The sequence below is a fragment of the Poromitra crassiceps genome (genome assembly GCF_964638095.1).
Source record: "Poromitra crassiceps genome assembly, chromosome: 12".
NCBI classification, from domain to species: domain Eukaryota; kingdom Metazoa; phylum Chordata; class Actinopteri; order Beryciformes; family Melamphaidae; genus Poromitra; species Poromitra crassiceps.
In genome coordinates this window covers 34,759,646-34,777,356 of record NC_139632.1, presented here as the reverse complement: position 1 = coordinate 34,777,356, position 17,711 = coordinate 34,759,646, and positions in this window count along the sequence as shown.

Genomic DNA, 17,711 nt, shown 5'->3' with positions numbered 1-17,711 from the left:
GTGCGTGCGTGTGTGTGCGCGCGCTTCTGGATGTCTTGTGATGTTGCACTCAGCTGACAGAACTGTCATGGCCTCTGTTTGTAGCCTACAGACACACATTATTGTAGCCTACAGACACATTGTTGCTGTTTGTTATTGTAGCCTACAGACACATTGTTGCTGTTTGTTATTGTAGCCTACAGACACATTGCTGTTTGTTATTGTAGCCTACATACACATTGCTGTTTGTTATTGTAGCCTACAGACACATTGTTGCTGTTTGTTATTGTAGCCTACAGACACATTGTTGCTGTTTGTTATTGTAGCCTACAGACACATTGCTGTTTGTTATTGTAGCCTACAGACACATTGTTGCTGTTTGTTATTGTAGTCTACAGACACATTGCTGTTTATTATTGTAGCCTACAGACACATTGTTGTTGTTTTATTGTAGCCTACAGACACATTGTTGCTGTTTGTTATTGTAGCCTACAGACACATTGCTGTGTGTTATTGTAGCCTACATACACATTGCTGTTTGTTATTGTAGCCTACATACACATTGCTGTTTGTTATTGTAGCCTACAGACACATTGCTGTGTGTTATTGTAGCCTACAGACACATTGCTGTTTGTTATTGTAGCCTACAGACACATTGCTGTTTGTTATTGTAGCCTACAGACACATTGTTGTTTGTTTGTAGTAGCCTACAGACCCATTGTTGCTGTTGTTTGTTAGTGTAGTCTACAGACACATTGTTGCTGTTGTTTGTTTGTTAGTGTCCTCTACAGACACATTGCTGTTTGTTTGTTACTTATTGTAGCCTACAGACACATTGTTGCTGTTGTTTGTTTGTTTGTAGTCTACAGACACATTGTTGCCGTTTGTAGGTTACAAACAGATTGTTGCTGTTTCTCTACGCCTCTGTGCAGTTATTTAAGAAGTTAACTAAACAGAGTTATTTGCAGCAGTTTGTGCCATTCCATATTACATTTGGAGTTATGCAGGACAAACAACACGCTGATTATTATGACCAGGGGTGTAGTGGTAAATACAGAGGTGGGTAAACTATCCAAGGTGAGTAGTTTACCCTGATTGATACAGTTGATCTGAAAATAAGTGAGTAAACTCTCAGCCTCATTTCAAAGAGGTGGGTAAACTGCGTTTACTTGCCTTTACCCTCCACTGATAGCGACTAATCTTTTGGGTCCAGACAAAAAAAAAAAACGCAAAATACAAACATCACCATACAACGTCTTGGTCTTGGTCTCCTCTTATAGAAGGCATGGTCTTATTTTTGAACAAAGAGTCTAACAAAAATGAAGTTGATAATAACTTTATAAAATTGCTGTGCCTTTTAGGCAAATGTATTCACAATGTATCAGATTTCTTCACTTTCCTCCAAACATAAAGGTGTTTTATGTTGAACTTCAGAAATTCTACGATTCTGTCTGGAAAGTATCTAAACACAAAAAGCTTTAAAGACATCTCATTTCTTGACAAACATTATGGAGATTGCCAGATAATTTAGGTTGGTTTGCAATATTACTTATTCATTTAAGTTATATTTAGTTTTTCTCTCTTCATTTCTAGATTGTGCAGTGGTGCAAAAGATAATGTGAGACATTCAAGGCCAAGTCTTTGAAACAGCTTTATTATTTGTGTCACTTTCCTTTTAGTTGAATCAATTTAAAATAATCTTCTTTACTGAAGGACGAGTGAAGAAATGTTAAAGACAAAAAGTCCAAAATGTCTTCTGAGTGAATCTTCTCCTCACGCAGGCGGCCGGGCATGGCAAGTCCACTTCAGCTGTATTATGAGCTCGTCTCTAGTTTGAAGTTCTAATCAGCAGCTAGCAGATCATTGGACGAAGTGAAGGCTTTCATCTTAAAGGGACCAATCAGCAGCAGACTATTCTTTGAGTGTCACACCATTTAAAACCAGTTTGAACCAGAGTGGAGACATCCTGCTGAGAAGATCCAGAAGAGGAGAGGGACATGAAGATCTGCTGAGACACGGTGAAGATACCGTGCCCGGCCGCCCCCTCTGCTGTCGGCACTGCAGCCTTCCTCACGGCTCTTCCTGGTTGGCAAACACGCCGGCCTCCCAGCGGAGGGCGCGCTTGTTTTTATGCCTGGTGACACGAGTGGCCTCCAACACCTGGAACAGAGAAACGGATCTGGGTCTGGAGAACAAAACAGGTTTGGAGAAGTCTGATCGTTCCCCGCTCTCTGTAAAGCCTGGATAACTTCTTCCAGTCCTGATGTTATGAGCGTAAGCTGCAGACCCGCTGTCACTTACAGAGTAACTAAACCCAATACCACTTTTCTTCCTGCTGAAAACAGCTGTATACGGGTATTTAGTAGTGGAGTCAGGTTTGAATCTTGACATTTTAGTGACCGCCCCCCATATAAAGCCACCTTCAGGATTATACTCCAGATTGAGTATAATGATTGCAGAGTAGTTTGTTTGAATAGTTACTTAGCATAGATTGCTTACAGTATTTAGTAGGTTAGTTAGTAATTTTAGACCGTTGTTAGGTTGTTCGATTTTTCCAGCTTTAGCTGTAGGTAGTGTTAGTTGTTTTACGGCTGGGACACACCAGAAGTGTATCTGAGGTGGAAACCTCACCTCGCGGAGGCAGCTTCATTTCGGCATCCTTGTTAGCAGGGGAGACCGTCCACACCGGCCGCGGTGCGTCGCCTCGCAATGCGTCACCTCGCCATGCGTCACACATTCTGCAGCGAGACTTTCGGCATCGGGTCTATTTTTGACGCCAGCCGCGAGGGAGCGGCCACGTGCAAAACAGAGCGCTCCTGGTGTGAATAGCAAGGCTCCTGCTCGACACTTCAGTGATGCGCTGCTTTGGAGATGCTTCTAGTTAAAGTTTGTGTGTTTTAGATAGTCGTTTGATTAAGGGTTAAGGTTAGGCTAGGGTTAGGGAGGGGGTGTGGAGGTTAGGGTTAAGCTAGGTTTAGGGAGGGGGCGTGGAGGTTAGGGTTAAGCTAGGGTTAGGGAGGAGGCGTGGAGGTTAGGGTTAAGCTAGGGTTAGGGAGGGGGCATGGAGGTTAGGGTTAAGCCATTGGGTTAAGCTAGGGTTAGGGAGGGGGCATGGAGGTTAGGGTTAAGCCATTGGGTTAAGCTAGGGTTAGGGAGGGGGCGTGGAGGTTAGGGTTAAGATAGGGTTAGGGAGGGGCATGGAGGTTAGGGTTAAGCTAGGTTTAGGGAGGGGGCATGGAGGTTAGGGTTAAGCTAGGGTTAGGGAGCGGGCGTGGAGGTTAGGGTTAAGCTAGGGTTAGGGAGGGGCGTGGAAGTTAGGGTTAAGCTAGTGTTAGGGAGGGGGCGTGGAGGGTAGGGTTAAGCTAGTGTTAGGGAGGGGGCGTAGATGTTAGGGTTAAGCCATTGGGTTAAACTAGGGTTAGGGAGGGGGCATGGTGGTTATGGTTAGGGAGGGGGTGTGGTGGTTAGGGTTACACAGTTAAAAGCAAACATATCTCCAGCCTTAGTCAACCCCCCAGCGCTGCTTATGTTGCTAGGCTACTTTTTTCATGTTCATTTTTTTAATTTCCACTCTGAGGTTGAGTGACTCTTTAACATGTAGTGATGTTAAGTACAATGTTCAGGTACAGTTAACAGTCATATGGGATGACATCATACTGAACACAATGACTGACAGCTAACAGAGACCTACCTCATTGTTGACGTCGTCGACCGGCTGGATTCCTGCGTACTGAGAGAGAGCAGAGGGAAACAGTGAAAATCATTGAAAACTAAAGAACTTCTTCAAAAGAATGATCTGCATATTCGTTGCATATGAACATTTGTAGATAACATGTAAAGTTATAGCCTAGACCTCTAGTGGTCGTGTAAATAACGACAGTCTGCTATTGAAATAGCGGGTTAGAAAGTAAGCGAGTCTGGGGTAACTTATTTGATTTTCTCTCTAAAGTGTTTGATAAGGAGTTTCCTCCTGATCCTCTAACTGTACTGTTTGGGGGTAGTTGAGCCGGGTAGGGTGAGGGATAGGTATGAGGCACAGGCCATCTCTCTATCCACTCTGCTAGCCAGGCCATCTCTCTATCCACTCTGCTAGCCAGGCCATCTCTCTCTGCTGGCCAGGCCATCTCTCTATCCACTCTGCTAGCCAGGCCATCTCTCTCTGCTGGCCAGGCCATCTCTCTATCCACTCTGCTAGTCAGGCCATCTCTCTCTGCTAGCCAGGCCATCTCTCTATCCACTCTGCTAGCCAGGCCATCTCTCTCTGCTGGCCAGGCCATCTCTCTATCCACTCTGCTAGCCAGGCCATCTCTCTATCCACTCTGCTAGCCAGGCCATCTCTCTATCCACTCTGCTAGCCAGGCCATCTCTCTCTGCTGGCCAGAAAACTGCTGCTACAGTCCTGGAAATCAGAGAAGTGTCCAACATTTGATTTGTGGCTTAAGGAATTGGGAAAATCCAATTCACTATCTCAAACCGAGAAGAGGTATTTCAGAAAATCTGGCAACCTATAGGCCCTTCTCACGGGGGGCATTTTGTGTCGAAAAGGCACAATAAACACAGGTGCAAGCAAAACATTAATGAGGGTTTCCAAATTCCAATCATGGAAGTTGGAAACCCTCATTAGTGTCTTGCACCTGTGTTTACCCTGCCTTTTCGACACAAAATTACCCCTGTGAGAAGGGTCTATTGCCTGCTTGGAAAGTGTAATGATTGAGGTTTTGTTGAGCTGTGTCTTTTGTCATTGCCGAGTAACTTATATCTGATCATTTGTATGTACCCTTCCTCATGTGTGTCACCACCATTTTCTCAGCTTTCTTTTCTTTGTTCTTGGGGGGGGGGGTGCTTTTGTGTTTGTTCTGTTCTGTATTTCTGTGATGTCTTTATTTAAGAAGGCAACTTTTCTTGTGGCAAAACCCGAGAATGCTGACTTGTGATTCAGACCCTCCATCATTGAAAGTGATGATGTCTGACCACGCGAGACTCTTTACTTACTGAACTCTCTTCCAGCTTCAGTTTAACTCTCCACTCCTCAAAGTCTTCCATCAGTGTCTCCGTCAGACCTTTAGGGAGCAGTGTCTCCGTCAGGCCTCTAGGGGGCAGTATCTCCATCAGGCCTGTAGGGGGCTGTGTCTCCGTCAGGCCTTTAGGGGGCAGTATCTCCATCAGGCCTGTAGGGGGCTGTGTCTCCATCAGGCCTTTAGGGGGCAGTATCTCCATCAGGCCTGTAGGGGGCTGTGTCTCCATCAGGCCTTTAGGGGGCAGTGTCTCCGTCAGGCCTTTAGGAGGCAGTGTCTTCGTCAGGCCTTTAGGAGGCAGTGTCTCCATCAGGCTTTTCTGAGGGACAGAGGAGGAGGGCAGGGAGGAGGATGGAAGAGAGGAGCGGAGGAGGGGGAGAGGAGAGGAGGGGGGAGGGGGGCTCCAGGGCTGAGCGGTGATGAAGGAGAAGGAGGTCAGCCGGGCAGCGGGGGGGCGAGGGCGGCTCGGCAGATTGCTGCTTCTGTCTGAAAGATAACGGTTAAAAATACAAAGTCGAGTTATGAATGATACATTCTGTTACATCTTCCAGCCCGTAATAACGTGCCAGACACCCTGTGTCAGTGTTAACATTGTGCCTCTCCTAGGTGTGAAAAGTAGACCCCCTCATCAAGCTGACGTTCGAGTATATAGGTCTAGCTGCCATCAGCAAGGCTCCAGGTCGAGGCTGACGTAGCATGTTTCCAGCTTAAGCCACATTAAAAAAAATTAACAACCATTTTTCTTATTTAACCATGATTTAACATACTTTCTTATTTAACCATAATACCGGCACGGTGCCCCGCTTTGGCATCATACCGGGTTGCAGCTTCAATGCATTAATTTCCGCATCATAACATTAAATTTTAATCTCATATTTCTTTAACAGTGGACGGGAAGTACATTTGAATGGTTTGAATTAATTTGTAAAATACTATGCCTTCATGTAGAAAACAAAATAAGATTATCATTGAATATCTCCGAAGTCTAGCATGAAGTTACTGAAGGGGCACTTACGACTGACTCGCACTGTCAGTCGTTGTCAGTGTTGCTTCATTTTATTCACTTGGTTTTGCTGCTGGTGATATTCTTTGGCCCTGCAGTGGTTAATCATTGCAGCTCCTCATCCCGGTCCACAACACCTGGACTTTACTCCGGGTCTTATTAAGTTACTCATTCCTTCTGCTTTATGAAAGTCAGCAGAAACAAGCCAAGCAATGACGCACCTTGTCTGAGAAAGTGAATGAGATATTTCCTTCTCATCTGCATCGAACATGAAAACAGCTTATAGGTTACGCAGGGGTGTCAAACATGCGGCCCGGGGGCCAGATCCGGCCCCCCAAAGGGTCCAATCCGGCCCAAAGGATGACTTTGCAAAGTGTGAAAATTGCACTGAGAAGTCCTTCAATCCAATGTGATGCACTTGTGAAGGCTAAGAGGTAGCAGGTTTCAGGAGCAAGTTAAATAAGTAGCCTATTCATGTTATCTGTATTAATCACTAAATAGTCAGCTATTTTCATTACCTTTACTTGACTATAGATAATTGCACAGTTGCCATCAATTGTAATCAGGGGTATAGTGATAAATACAGAGGTGGGTAAACTATCCAAGGTGAGTAGTTTACCCACCTTGTTTGCCCTCATTGATTAATACAGTTGATCTGAAAATAGGTAAATTATAGAGTAAATTATCTGCCTCATTTCAAAGGGGTGGGTAAATTGTTTAATAAGTTTACCCTCGACTACACCCCTGATTGTAATGCACAGTACAGACAGCAGATAATGTGCTTGATGGTAGCTGAGATAACCCTACGTGTTGTAGGGTTGTACCTGTCATTCTTTACACTAAGATAAACGGGAACATTTTGAGGTTTTGTCATTTATAGGTTATTATTATTGATTATTGATTTTCATTGTCTGGCCCACTTGACACCAAACTGGGTCGCATGTGGCCCGTGGACTAAAATGAGTTTGACACCCCTGGGTTACAGTCATCAGACAGAATTTTCCTGTAACATGGCTGGCTGTTCTCATTCACTGTTCGTATTCATACGTACGAAAAGTAATGCACTATAATTCATATATAATCCACGTAATGTATGGAGGTGCAGTATCCAGCAGGGGGCGATATAGGCACTAGATGCCTGAAATAAAATGGCGGCGGATGGGCGTATAAGTTTACCTTCGACCGGGTGTGTTCAAAGTACAACCGTAAGCCACATTTAACTTTTTAACAAAAACATTCCTTATTTAACCATGACCAAATCCTAACCCTAACCTTAACCAAGTGCTTTCACTTGCCTAACACTAACCGTAACAACCAACCATTGGGACGTAATTCAGCATTTTCAAAGCCGTGATACAGGGGCTTGCGGAGGCGCATTGGAGGCTCATGTTCATGCACGAAAAATACTTTTTGTAGATATCATTCGAACATTTCATGAGAATATATTGAACATGGACAAGTAACTCTCCTAAGATGAAATATAAGGAACACAGTGGAGACTCCTACCTGTTTTTGGTGCTGGAGAAGAAGTGGGGTAAAACTGGCTGATGGCCATCTTGTTGGCCTGTTCTGCCAGAGGAGGCGGAGAGAAGAGAGGCGGACTCGTCTGAGAGGAGGCTCTGTCTGGGTCCGGGTTCTCCTCTCTGGACTCCCTCAGCTCGCGGAGCTCCTGCTCCCGTCTAAGGTCCTCCTCGATCTCCTTCTGAATAAGGTCCGGTGCTCCTGGTCTTCTGGACTGCAGGCCGGAGTCCAGGTTCTCCCTCCAGGAAGAAGGAGGCGCGGTGGCATCCCGTCGAGCCGTCGGTGTGACGGAGTCGGCCGGCGTCGGCGAGGAGGATTGTGAAGATGATGAAGATGAAGTGAGAGCTCGACTATGAACAGGATCCTTCTTGCCCTCGAGTGATGGAGACTCGCTAACTGTTTCATTGACACTAGTTCCTCTGTTGACCACTGTGACCTGAGGCTTTGCCACCATCTGGGCTTCAGAACCTAGGTAGGTAGGTAGATAGACAGACAGACAGACAGACAGACAGACAGAGACATAACTTAATAAAAACACAAACAATGAGGTAGGTAAAAAAAAAGTCAGAACGCAGAATTACAACTACTGTATATACAAAAAGGAAGAAACCTGACCTCGGCCTCACTCCTGATTTAGAATATTTAACTGTAACTGGCCATTCATTTTTGCAAAATTGTGCGAGATTACTCTACAAAGTCAATGCAAACGTGCGAGTAAATGTGATTTCATCCCGGGTGGCGCAAATCATTCAGGTGACACGAATTTTCGCTCGTTGGCCCGTTCCCTCCAGTTGAAATTTTTCACCTTTGGGAAATAATTGAGCAAAGCTTTTTTTCACTTTGGTGTAAACGCATGGTTAGGCATATTATATTGTGTTGCTATGAATGTACACTTTAAATACAAAGTGTGCATTGTGCATTCAGAGGCGGAGTCCCCTCTGAGTTATTGTACCTCTCAGCCTGACTCGATCCTCTGGGAAACCTCTAGGGAGAACTCTGCTGAGGTCCTGGATCTCCTGGAGCTCCTCGTCCCACAGCGTGATGGAGAGTGGAGCAGCTGGGCTCATTGGGCTGATGTACAGCTCTGTCTCCTCAGGGTGTCGGTGAGGGCAGCACGATGAGGGAAAGCCATCTGAGTTGTTGCTCATTCCAGACTCAGACCAAGACCTTCCATCTGTCCTGTCATTGTCTTCTCTGTCAGATTTGTCAGATGTCTCAAAGACCCTCTTTCGCTCCACTAGTTCCTGGGGAGGAAAGGCAAGTCAGCATTATTTGTATAGCCCATTTCATACACTGAGGCAATCAATTTGCTTCACAGAGTAATACAAATATAGCAAAAGATTTAACATGAAAAAGTGCTAGACAAATACAAACAACAGATACAAAATACTTAAACAGTAAACTAGTGCAGTCTGGTCAAACTAGGCTTTTGAGTTCCTAGATAAAGCTCTGTCATCTAGCTCTTTGAGTTCCTAGACAAATCTGTCATCTAGCTCTTTAAGTTCCTAGATAAAGTTCTGTCATCTAGCTCTTTGAGTTGCTAGATAAAGTTCTGTCATCTAGCTCTTTAAGTTCCTAGATAAAGTTCTGTCATCTAGCTCTTTGAGTTGCTAGATAAAGTTCTGTCATCTAGCTCTTTGAGTTCCTAGATAAAGTTCTGTCATCTAGCTCTTTGAGTTCCTAGATAAAGCCCTGTCATTTAGCTCTTTGAGTTCCTAGACACATCTGTCATCTAGCTCTTTAAGTTCCTAGATAAAGTTCTGTCATCTAGCTCTTTGAGTTCCTAGATAAAGTTCTGTCATCTAGCTCTTTGAGTTCCTAGATAAAGCTCTGTCATCTAGCTCTTTGAGTTCCTAGATAAAGCCCTGTCATCTAGCTCTTTGAGTTCCTAGACAAATCTGTCGTCTAGCTCTTTGAGTCCCTAGATAAAGTTCTGTAATCTAGCTCTTTAAGTTCATAGATAAAGCTCTGTCATGTAGCTCTTTAAGTTCCTAGATAAAGCTCTGTCATCTACCTCTTTGAGTTCCTAGATAAAGCCCTGTGATTTAGCTCTTTGAGTTCCTAGACAAATCCATCATCTAGCTCTTTGAGTTCCTAGATACAGCTCTGTCATCTAGCTCTTTGAGTTCCTAGATAAAGTCATCTAGCTCTTTGAGTTCTTAGATAAAGTTCTGTCATCTAGCTCTTTGAGTTCCTAGATAAAGCTCTGTCATCTAGCTCTTTGAGTTGCTAGATAAAGTTCTGTCATCTAGCTCTTTGAGTTCCTAGATAAAGTTCTGTCATCTAGCTCTTTGAGTTCCTAGATAAAGTTCTGTCATCTAGCTCTTTGAGTTCCTAGATAAAGCCCTGTCATTTAGCTCTTTGAGTTCCTAGACAAATCTGTCATCTAGCTCTTTAAGTTCCTAGATAAAGTTCTGTCATCTAGCTCTTTGAGTTCCTAGATAAAGTTCTGTCATCTAGCTCTTTTAGTTCCTAGATAAAGCTCTGTCATCTAGCTCTTTGAGTTCCTAGATAAAGCCCTGTCATCTAGCTCTTTGAGTTCCTAGACAAATCTGTCATCTAGCTCTTTGAGTCCCTAGATAAAGTTCTGTAATCTAGCTCTTTAAGTTCATAGATAAAGCTCTGTCATGTAGCTCTTTAAGTTCCTAGATAAAGCTCTGTCATCTACCTCTTTGAGTTCCTAGATAAAGCCCTGTCATCTAGCTCTTTGAGTTCCTAGACAAATCCATCATCTAGCTCTTTGAGTTCCTAGATACAGCATCTAGCTCTTTGAGTTCCTAGATAAAGTCATCTAGCTCTTTGAGTTCTTAGATAAAGTTCTGTCATCTAGCTCTTTGAGTTCCTAGATAAAGCTCTGTCATCTAGCTCTTTGAGTTCCTAGATAAAGTCATCTAGCTCTTTGAGTTCTTAGATAAAGTTCTGTCATCTAGCTCTTTGAGTTCTTAGATAAAGTTCTGTCATCTAGCTCTTTGAGTTCCTAGATAAAGTTCTGTCATCTAGCTCTTTGAGTTCCTAGATAAAGTTCTGTCATCTAGCTCATTGAGTTCCTAGATACAGCTCTGTCATCTAGCTCTTTGAGTTCCTAGATAAAGCTCTGTCATCTAGCTCAGCGTTTCTCAACTGGTGGGTCGCGACCCAAAGGTGGGTCGCAGGGCCGTTTTGATTGGGTCGCGGACATTGGCCAAAAAAAATTATTAACTTGTTTAAAAACATATAGGCATGCAATTCAAGATAAGTCTGCCTTTTATTTCATATTTCATACAGTTCAAATAAGACTTTCTGAGCATGACCAGTTTGACTTGTTTAAATTTAAAAACATATAGGCCTGTAATTCAAGTCTGCCTTATTTCAATTGGTTTTTAGCCCTAGTTGCACTTCTGTTGCACTTTTTTGTTCATTTGAGGTTTATAACAGTGCATGAAGGCATTGTGTATTAAATTAATGCGTTATTTTTTGTGCAATAAATTTGAGTGGTTTAAAAAGAAATCTGAAATTTGGGTCGCGACTTCATGACAAGGAAAATAGTGGGTCCTGAGGCTACACCAGTTGAGAACCACTGATCTAGCTCATTGAGTTCTTAGATAAAGTTCTGTCATCTAGCTCTTTGAGTTCCTAGATAAAGTTCTGTCATCTAGCTCTTTGAGTTCTTAGATAAAGTTCTGTCATCTAGCTCTTTGAGTTCCTAGATAAAGTTCTGTCATCTAGCTCATTGAGTTCCTAGATAAAGCTCTGTCATCTAGCTCTTTGAGTTCCTAGATAAAGTTCTGTCATCTAGCTCATTGAGTTCCTAGATAAAGTTCTGTCATCTAGCTCATTGCGTTCCTAGATAAAGCTCTGTCATCTAGCTCTTTGAGTTCCTAGATAAAGTTCTGTCATCTAGCTCATCGAGTTCCTTGATAAAGCTCTGCCATCTAGCTCTTTTGAGTTCCTTGATAAAGCTCTGCCATCTAGCTCTTTTGAGTTCCTTCATAAAGCTCTGCCATCTAGCAAACCTTGGTGGGAGAACCTTGGCTGTATCGCCCCAGGAGCTGCTGGAGCCCCTCCTCCCTCCGGCTCTCCTTCTGGATCTCCCGCTGGATGAGGAAGCTCACGCGGTTCTTCTCCTTGGCTTTGACGGGCGTGAGCGGCGACAGCAGAGTCTTGGTCTTGATCTGCACCATCTCCGCCCTGCCGTCGCCATGCTTCAGGCCTCGTAAACGTCGGAGGCTCTCCTCACGCTCCTGAGTCATCCGGATTTCCCTTTCGATCGGCGTCTCGTACTCGCTCATGGACTCGGTGTCCCCACTTCCACACTGGATTTTGTCATTGGATGCGCTTCCATCACTGGTGTAGCCACCACCTGCCTCCACTGACAGCTCCTCCAGGCTAGAGTCCAGGTCATCGAACACGCTGCTCTGACTGGTTGGTTTCCACTCCTCAGTAGGGTACACCATCACCTTTCTCCGCGTGTGAGCCTCGTCTTCATCCAGCTGTTTGAACGGCCTTGCGCCTCGGCTCGGCGACGCATCTGTGGTGTCCGTCTCTATCTGCCGGGATGAAAACATATCGGCGTCTGGCAGCAGAGATCTGCTCGCTGCCTTTGGAGAACCGGGAGTCTTGAGCGGCACATCCAGCCTGCTCTGCTCCATCTTTAGAAACTGCTCCCGAGCTGCGCTGAAGTTGATCTGCTCCTTGTCGACGCTCCCCGGAGAGGTTGGCTCTGGCTTGGAGCTGATTGGCCCATAACACAAACTGAACCCTTCTATCAGCTTGTTAGGAGGGCTGCTCAGATCCAGGCTCTCCAACGCGCTCCACTGCTTCTTCAATACAGGGTTCTTCTTTGGTGCCTGGCTGCGAATTATCTCCTTTCGAAGCTGCTGCTCCTGTACTTCCTCGACTACTTTGACACCGATGTTCGTGTCCACCTTGTACCGTGAGTCTCCGTTGCTCTCCTGAAACAGACTCTCTGGCTTCCGGCCGCCGGAGTATGTCTGCACTCGGAAGCTGTTCTCCTGCTTGAGGGTGGCCAGCTGAGCCTGCCTCTGTGGAGAGACCATCCACGCCTCATTAAGCTCCGCCTCGGGACTCGCTGGATCCTCCACGAAGGAGTAGAAGCCGCAGTGGGAGCCCAAGCTACTGCAGGGGCTGCTCGGTTCACTGGGGCTACTGGGCTGCCACTCATCCGCGGTGCTCGCGCCTTCCTCCGACACGGCCACCTGCCGGGCCTGCACCACCACATCCCCAGACACCTAATGAATATCACAAAAACAGGGTTGTTGATAATCTGGTTCTGAAATGACACCCTTCATTTCCTCACACATCCAGATCTTTCTTTGTTGGGTGTGGCTCTGTCACTGTTTTGCCCTGCACCTATTGCATGCTGGGGGAAAGGGGTGGGGGAGTTTTTGCATGCAGCCTCTTCCAAGTTTTCGTACTACTTTTTCTTGGTAGTTTTTCCTTGTGTGCACTATAGGGTCTAAGGCTTGGGTGCTGGGCAGACTAGGCTGTAGAATAGCTAGATTGTTTGTCTTGCTCAAATCTGCTCTGGCCTACCTTGTGTTTTTTTGCTATGCTTGTCATATACGTTTGTTCAGTTGGTTAGATCTAGCTAGACACATTCTCCGCAAAAGTAATTTTGAGACATTCTTGTGATTTACGGCCATATAAATTAACAAACAAACCTCGCCCCGCTGGGAGGACACCAGCACTGAGGATTGGGCACGGGTGACCGAGATGCTGTTGCTCCAGCCGGGCTGCTCGGGGTCAGGGGGTTTGGGGCTGAGCATGGTGCGGAGGTCCGAGCCCAGATCAAGCTGGGGAGACAGTGGCTGCAGCACCCACCTGGTTGACATCGAAGACCTGGTTGACATCTATAACACACTTATCAGACTGTGTCTATAAGGACTGATCGGCTTCTGTGCAAAGGCAATTAGTTGTCATTGCCAAAACTAGAACCAATATAATGAGAATCTACACTGTCTCTTGCCGCATCAGATAATATTGATTGTATTTGATGTTAAGGTTTGTTTTTTAATAATGCATAATCATGTATAATAATATGTATATTTGTTGTCTTTTATTCCAATTCTACATCGATCTATACTAGTGCAGTGCCCGTTCCCCAATGCACCACCCCGTGGGTGCTCCCCCCAGCACACACACCGCACTCTGTCAGGTCCCCCTAAGCACTCTCGAGATACGCTAAGGACAGACATACACACACTCCTGGAATAAGTCCAAATTGTGTGAAATGCTCAAATGTTTCTTGAGATAAAATGCTTTTTATGTTGCCAGAAGGTGGCGCTATGTCAAATTGCAAGAAATTCAGCACTGCACTACTTCTGAGTTCCCAGGAGCAAACTCCCAAGTTTGAAGTCAATCGGATGAACGGTTCTCAAGATAAACCACTTTTTGTGTTGCCAGTAGTTGGCGCAGTGCCGAATTGCACAAAATTCGGCATTGCTCTATGTCAAGTTGCCAGCAGCGCACTCCCCAAGTTTGAAGTCGATCAGATGAATGGCTATCGAGATAAACCACCTTTTGTGTTGCCAGTAGGTGGCGCTATGCCAAATTGCACCGAATTCAGCTCCCTGCACTCCCTTGAGTCCCCCTAAGCGCACTCCCCGAGTTTGAAGTCGATCGGACGAACGGTTCTCAAGATAAACCACTTTTTGTGTGGCCAGTAGGTGGCGGTGTGACGAATTGCACGGAATTCGGCACTGCAATGTGTCGAGTTCCCATCAGCGCACTCCCAAAATGTGAAGTCGATCGGACGAACGGTTCTTGAGATAAACCACAATTTATTTGTTGCCAGTAGGTGGCGCTATGCCTAAGTTTGAAGTCAATCCGACCAATGGTTCTCGAGATACGTGAAGGACAGAGAGACAGAGAGAGACAGACAGACAGACAGACCTGCTGGCATTATAGTTAGGATACAGTTGTGCATAATGCCAACATTGTATTGCAAGTCAGAATGATTCCACTCAAACTCAACTCAAACCCACCTCCTTGGCTGGCTGTTTTTATCCATGGTGGCCGAGGGGAGCGGGGCACAGGGACCCTGGGCACACGGTGGGGGGAGTGGGGCACAGGGACCCTGGGTGCACGGCGGAGGGAGTGGGGCACAGGGACCCTGGGTGCACGGCGGAGGGAGTGGGGCACAGGGACCCTGGGTGCACGGCGGGGGAGGATATGGAGTGCAAAGCCGGTGAATACAACTCTGTGATGCGGGGAAACCCTGCTGAGTCAGCACATCCTGACCGTCACCCGCTGCCAATGAGTGTCTCTGGAAACAGAGAGGGGACAGGTTAGGTTAGTGACCCCACTTTGACGTCACAAAAATCTAGGGAGCCCAGACATTCACATTCGTGGTATGTTTGTAATACTATTTGTACTACTATGTAATACTACTCCATTCTGTAATTCTGACTTTAAACTCAGGATTCTGACTTTATTCTCAGAATCCTGACTTAAACTCAGAAATCAAATATTCCTTTCTTCCGTAGTTTTAAATTGTGTGTTAATAAATAAAAAAAATAAAATAATACAAATTAAAATCAGGCGACCCCAAGGTTGGGAACCACCGGGTTAGTATCAGTATGTATGGAAACAACAGGAGGAGGAGAGAGGTTAGTATCTATGGAAACAACAGCATAAGGTCCTTTGTGTAGCGGCCGCTGCCTGGCCTCTGGGTCCACATTCTGTTCTGTTCTGGATTTCATAATAATAGTAAGAAGCTCCTCTATCGCTCTCTGTAGGGAAATAATTGTAAATAATTGTAAATAATAATTTTCTCTGGTCTCTTCCCACAATGCAACATGAATTCTGAGTATTAAGACTACAGTCGGTGCTTTAGGACATTATCATTTCAATTATGCTGTATTCCGAACCATCTACTCTACTGCATACTACCAATGAATGCAGGATGCAGTATGTATGTACTACATATTGCAGTGTCATATGCATGTAGTATCACATTGTTAAATGGATTAATTTGCAGTATGTTTGCATCTATTAAGAATCAGGAGAGACCATGGATCATTTCACCTGGGGGGGGGGGAGCGTATACAAACCTGCTATCTGACGATTGGAAGGAACCAGATTCATCAGCATTTGTTAGCCTGCTTCACTGCAAAGCTAACATGAGTTGAAGCTACTTCTCCTGGTATTTCTATTGCTTTGGAGGCCTAACGTCATCCTTGCCATCCTTGCTTCAATCAAACTGGCTGGCTGGTATCTGTGTTTGTGTAATGGTTTGGTCATTAGGGGTTCAAGCCCCCGAAAGGGCTCGAAGCTGGACGTCACCACTGATGATGTCACAATGTGATGTCATATAGCAAGACTGATGATGTCATCAATATGTGACATCACTGATGACATCACTGCTCCCTAATGATGTATAGTATGGTGTATAGTAGGTCATTAGTTGACCTTCACCTGTAGATCATTAGTTGACCTACACATTAGTTGACCTACAGGAAAATAGCTGGACCAGCTGCAGTGAGCTGGACGACAGAAGAGGATCTGAGAGCATCTCAGAGGGTGTGAAGGAGTTCAGAAAGATATGAAGGTGAGACACTGTACTGAGTTAATGATACAAAGTGGAGAGCATTGTCCTCTAGAGGTATTGGTTATGCAAGTCAAGACATTTTATGGTTTCACAGAAACGTGAAGTAAGGGGGAAACTGTCCAGACTAATGAATGAGGGCGGAGTCTCAGGAATGCCAACATGGATTGGTCAATAAAGTTGATCAGATGATCAATGCCACAGGTACCACAGATTACAGCAGAGATTACAGATTTACAACATCTGCCATAAAGCAAAAATACTGCCGTGACGGGAAGGACACAATACTGTGCACTGTGCTCATTACTACCAGACAGGCGCCAGCCGCTTCTTTTCACCTGACGCTGAAGTTTCACGTACATAGCGCATGGGAGGATCACGATATTCCCCCCAGTTCCCCTCCCCTGCGAACAGGCACCCGACCGACCAGAGGAAGAGCTAGTGCATCGACTAGGACACACGGCCAATTGTGTCTGTAGGAACATCTGACCAAGCCGGAAGTACCGCTGCCGGGAATTGGTCTGCTTCTCACCTTTAAGGACCTTCATAAGCAATCACCTTCATATCTTTCTGAACTCCTTCACACCCTCTGAGATGCTCTCAGATCCTCTTCTGCCGTCCAGCTCACTGCACCTTCTGCCTGCTTGACCATGGGGCCTTCAGTGGAACTCTCTCCCACAACACATTCATCATATTGTCTCTCTCCATCTTCAGATCTCATCTCAAAACGCACCTTAGTCCTTGAGTGCTTTGAAAGGCAGCCATATATAAAATGCACGAGTATTGTGATTATGACATTTTCATAGTCGACAGAATCTGTTTCTGTCGGCAAATTAAAGGGGAGTTCTTGGTCCAGGCAATGTTAATTTCCATATAAGCCTCCGGTGGACAGGTGTTGTAAATCAGTGTTCTGCTACAAACACTAAACACAGTGCGTCTGGTCCTTGTGCATACAGGTATGTAACAATTCAAATGCTTCTGTGATGTCCATATCAAATCAAATAAACGTAAAGGAAGAGCTCACCCTAAAATCCAAAATACATATTTTCCCTCTCACCTGTACTGCTATTTATCCATCTACGTATATCGTTTTGTGTTAGTTTTTTTTTATATATTTTATTTCTTTTTTTATATGTAATATAGACACACAAGAACAACAACAACAAAAAAAGACACACAAGCTCAGTCACAGGAAAGGAAAATAAAGAAAAAGCATACACATATCAACATTACAACATCATAGTGAGGTGCTACCACGATATATAGAATCCAGTGTGAGGAGTCAACGAGAGATCAGTTGGGTGAGTTACCCGTTGCCCCGAAACCTCGTCCAAGTAGGCCATAAATGGGTCCCAGATGGTAGAAAACTTCCTAAGTGAATTGGTCCTCAGGAACCTGAGTCTCTCCATACGTATAACTGAATCGTTTTGTTAGTTGCCTGAGTTTCGGAGATATCGGCCGCAGAGTTTCTGCCTTCTCTCCAATACAATGAAACTGGATGGGACTCGGCTTGTGCTGCTCAAAACGGCAAAAACAATACATTTGAAAAACTCGACGGCAATGTCTCTTTCCAGAGATAATGACCCGATTACCCAAGATAACACAGACCTAGTTGTGAGCAGTTTCATGTAGGAACTAACTAGTTGCT